The sequence below is a fragment of the Octodon degus genome, unplaced genomic scaffold, assembly GCF_000260255.1.
Source record: "Octodon degus isolate 3935 unplaced genomic scaffold, OctDeg1.0 scaffold00125, whole genome shotgun sequence".
In the NCBI taxonomy this organism is placed as follows: domain Eukaryota; kingdom Metazoa; phylum Chordata; class Mammalia; order Rodentia; family Octodontidae; genus Octodon; species Octodon degus.
In genome coordinates this window covers 7,104,166-7,109,168 of record NW_004524701.1, presented here as the reverse complement: position 1 = coordinate 7,109,168, position 5,003 = coordinate 7,104,166, and the positions used below count along the sequence as shown (strand labels likewise).

At 35.3% G+C, this 5,003-nt stretch overlaps 1 protein-coding gene and 1 pseudogene across 1 annotated transcript in view; one reads left to right on the top strand and one right to left on the bottom strand.

Moving 5' to 3' along the window:
- Stpg2 (sperm tail PG-rich repeat containing 2) overlaps positions 1-5,003 on the top strand; it is an 809,484-nt gene that overhangs the window by 30,525 nt on the left and 773,956 nt on the right. The gene's annotated exons all lie outside the window — the stretch shown is intronic.
- Positions 2,564-3,690, bottom strand: LOC105743426 (annotated as a pseudogene).

Sequence of the window (5,003 nt, the reverse complement as noted above, 5' to 3'; positions counted from 1 at the left end):
TTTCTCTTAATTCATCTATCAAGTAATTAAATGTTTTTTTTTTTTTTTTTTTTAAATGTTAAAGATAGCTCAATGAATATGCCAGACTTACTAGGTTTGTATTCTGGCTTAATAAAAAAACTTTAAATGCAACTTCCATGTAGCAATAACAAGTCTCATCTCTAGTTTATATTATTACTTGCATTATAGGTGTCAAGAAACATACATTTAAAAAGTACATGTGTGAAGTGTTGGTTTTGATATAAATCATGTAATTTAAAATTTAACATTTAAATTAACGAGGTTACCATTTTCTCTTTTTTTTAAATTTAAAAATCTTTTATTTATTTATTTGGTATGGTGTCTTGCTATGCAGTTTGGACTTGTAGTAATCCTCCTCTCAGCCATCGCAGTGCTGGGACTACAGGTGTGTACCACCATGCCTGGTTTTGGTGGCTGACACAGTGTCCCTGGGATTCTGGGGCTGGCACAGCTTGCAGTACTGGGGATTAAACCCAGGTCCTTACATTTGCCAGCCAGGTGCTTAGACTGTGGGGAGCTATCTCCCCAGCCCAAGGTTCTATTTTCCTTTTCTTTTTTGGCATAACTGGGGATTTAACTCAAGCCCTTGTACTTGCCAGGCAAGCGCTTATTCAACTGAGCTATCTCCCTGGCCCCCAAGTTCACCATTTTCAATATTGCCTAAATATATTGATAGTGAGAAAGTTAGGTTATTGTTAGAAATAAAGATTCACAGTCCACCTTTTCAGGCTTGTATTTAGTACTTCACATTTATGCTTTTAGCTTTACAGATGAATTCAAATCTAAGTACTATATTAGTTTGGCAGTTTTACCAAGTTGGGGAGCATCATACTACTCTAGTGATGCTTTGAGGCTTTGTCACTTAAATCCATTGTAACATTATGAAATCCATAGTTGAGGGTGGTGGAGAAAGGTTGCAAAGAAATTTTTTTTGTCACAGCAATAATACTTTTTATGTAAAGAACAAAAACTCCTAGCTCATCAAAAGTTGGTCTAACTACTATTAAAAGTAAAATTTTCATACCTGTTTATTAATCATATGTAGATGAGTTAAATGTTGACATTTAGTTTTTTTTTTAATTTTTAAATTTATTTATGTGTGTGTGTGTGTGTGTGTGTGTGTGGCCAGCTCAGCCCACCAGGGGGCAGGTTGGCTGGTATGTGGTGCTGGGGGATTGAATCACAGTCCCTGTGCTTTGCTAAGCTTGTTCTAAGTAGGTGCTTTAGACTACTGAGCCATCTCCCCAGCCGGACATTTAGTTTTGAGTAGGAAAAAAAAATCATTACTATAAGTTAATAAATTTAGATGGCAAGAACTTATAGACTTTTTTTGAATACAGTTACTTCCTAGTATTCTGATTGCAATAGCAGTATGTTGACACATACTGGCAATTTTCAGAAATGCGACAGGTCATCTACTCTGCATTACTTTTTCTTTAGGTATAATGTTCAAGTTCATATTGATTCAGCTTACAAGCTAACAGTCTCAAAAGTTCACATATGGATCACAATTTTGGGGGCCAGAGAAATAGCTCAGTAGAATAAATGCTTGCCTGGCAAGTTCAAGAGCCTGAGTTCAACCCCTCGTTCCGAAAAAAAAAAAAAATTTGGTCCTGTTACAATTTGAAATAAGTTAGAACATGGGACTATGTATAGAAAAATGTGCAATTAAAAAACTACTATTTCAGGGATACTTTTAAAAATTCAGGTTATGGGGCTGGGGAGATGACTCAGTGGAATAAGTGCTTCCCTGGCAAGCACAAGGGCCTGAATTCAATCCCTGGTTCTGAAAAAAAAAGTATTAATAATTCAGGTTATTAAAGAGGATTTTGCTTCCTGAGTCTCTAATTTGAAGAAATGGTTAACATTAGATATCAGAGATTGGATAACTTCTTTCCTTAGGGTGCTGTACTTATATAGAGTAAATGCCTTTAAAAGAATGGTATTTTTACACAATGAAGTATTACTCAGCTATAAGAAAAGATAAATCTGAGGCTTTTATAGGTAAATGGATGCAACTAGAGGCTACATTGGTAGGTGAAATAAATCAGACCCACATGTGCAAACATCATATTGTCTTGCTAGTGTAAGAACCTGAAAGAGTAAATAAAATCTAAAAGGTACAACAGATTCTGTGAAATGGAAAGAATGTGTTCAAAGAGAAGCAAAGACTGGGATGAAGAAAAGGGCAAAAGAAAGAAGGGAAAAAGGTATATTTATGAATAACTATAGTATAGATAATTATGGATAATTGGATAATTGTACTGCTGATTTCTGCTGGTCTACTGAAAGAAGTTAATGCTTGGTTATTTTTTCTTCTCCTTTGTAATTTCTTATAACTTTTATAAACATATTTTACATGTTTATATGTGATAAGCTAAAGAGTTAATTTGAAGGTAACATTATACAATAACCATTGTTGCATGCCGTTTTTCCAAAAAAAAAAAAAAAAAAAAAAAGCTGACTAGATTGGCGATGTTAATTTTTCCCTTTTGCTATTCCATGTCCAGATGGTTTATTTTGAAGATAATATTTCACTATTTCAATTGTAGAAAAAATTAACCAGCTTTTTTATACAGAGAAAAACATTCACATTTACCAAGTAAGGAACCATTTCAGGGACTGTTGGGAGGTGAGTTATTCTATAGTAACTATGCTTCAGTTGCTGAGGAGTATGCCCAGACACAGTGTACTTCAACTTCTGAACATTTGGCTTGGAACACTTGTTTGATGAATATTCAGTAAAACACTTGGATGCAAGCTCTTACCAAAGGTCAGATATCTGCCGTCTATCTTGTAATATTTCTGAAGATATTCTACTCCTATTAACTCAGTATACTCCTGTGCTTGGCTCTCCAAAGCAGTGGTAGGTAAGGCCAACACAGAAAGCTTTGCTTTAGAAAATATGATGCTGCAGTGATAGGTCTTAAGGTATTTCTGGTCTCTCAAAATTTAGGCTATTTTTACTTTCAAAAGGCAAGTTCTCTTGAATGAGTAATAGTTGTAGAAATTGAAAGGCAGTGGTAACTTTGACATTCCAACACACCTTCTCCAATACAATTTTCCATTCTCATCAAATCTGAAACCCTGAACCTATACCTATATTAGGATCAAATATGTTCCAATGGGACTTCTCTTTTCTCTCTCTCTCTCTCTCTCTCTCTCTCTCTCTCTCTCTCTCTCTCTCTCTCTCTCTCTCTCTCTCTTTTTTGCGGTACCAGGGATTGAACTCAGGACCTTGCTCTTGCGAGGCAAGTGCTTATTTTACTGAGCTATCTCCCTGACCCTTTTCTCTTCTATTGATTTTACAGCCAAATAAAAGCATCTCAGTCCAACACACCCAAGGTGCTTGTGCTGTATCTTCATTTTAGACAAGAATCTGTCCAGTAAATTCAGAGCTAGAGAAAATGTCTCCCTATCAAAGCCAAATAACTGAGTAAGACTAAGAGGATCTTTTACTTCAAAGTCTCTTAATCTTGCAGTCATTGAGGCCATTATCATGTGTAGATTCAGTTAGTCTCTACCTGCAGACCTTGGTCTGACATCTTGCCTCCTGTTCCAACAGTATTTAGCTGGTGTAGCTGCTTCTGAGAACCAGTTTTCAGTACTTCTCTCATCTTGGCAGACTGCTGCTCCTCAGTGTGGTCATTCTCCCCAGCCTGCTCTCACCTCACCCTACAAAATCAGATAAGACAGGCCTAGGAGGTGAGGTTGCTCAGGGGTAGAGGGGACAAGCCCTGGGAGGGAGAACTGGTGGGGTGGAGGTCTCTGCAGCATGCTGCCCTCCTCCTGCTGGGACCAATGGGAAAGCAGTACCTGGGGACTGAGGAGATAGCTCAGTGGAATAAGTGCTTGCAAGCACAAGGTCCTGAGTTTGATCTCTGGTACCACAAAAAAAAAAAAAAAAAAAAAAAAAAAGCAAGCAAGCAAGCAAGCAGTACCTAAGTTTTGAATCACTAAAATGATTTAAAAATACTATCAAGGGCCGGGAAGATAGCTCAGTAAAATAAGCGCTTGCCTGGCAAGTGCAGGGTCCTGAGTTCAATCCCTGGTACTGCAAAAAGAAAAAAAATGCTGTCAAATCTTTGGTTGTAAGCATTTTCTAATTTTACAAAAAGTATAAGTATGGACTCTTTTAGAATATTTTGCTAGTTAACACACCTATAATATTCAAATGACGGAACTAAACAAAAAAGGGGATACAGATGAATGTCCATTTTTTATCTGTGTATTCAAAATGGTTAGGATAGATGTATAGTTACATTCTCTTAATGAATAGAGGGATTTGTTCTAATAGTGTTTGTAAATAGACTATCATGTCCACATCTTGTACAGCAATTAACTAGGAAGAATGTATGGAATGTGTTAATTATTGAAACTGTCCTACCAATTTGGTTTGAAACTGTCTCATTGCTATTTGTTTCTCAATAAAATTATGTGAAGAATAAACAAACAAAAAAAGTATGAGTGTATTTTAATGAATATAAGTTTTAAAAATTACTGTAATTGTACTTGATATTTAATTCTGTACACACAGTGTTGTATCAATACATCTTACAAATACATATGTCATTATGATTTACTGAGAACTTACAATAACACCAGTATTAACTGCAATTCAACCTGAATCTTTTCTTCAGGAGTATATCATACTTTTGGCAGTGAAAATTTTTTTTTGAACTATCCTCTTTAGTATTAATGCTTTAAGAAAACTTTTATATGCAAAAGCATTTAACAGTTGTTTCTGTTGAAGTACTTTGATTTAGTAATTCAAAATGTGTGAAGTTGTCCTGTTAATTCTATATCATTTCACTAGGTGGCACCAATACTTTGTATCTTTACTGAAAAAAGCACTTTATTTCTCCTATTTATAAAAATAAATGTTTAAGATTATGTGTGGCAAGATATGAAAATTTACCTTGTTCATTTCAATAAATATTAATTGGAAAATCTCAGGTTTTTTTTACATGTTTTGCACAATG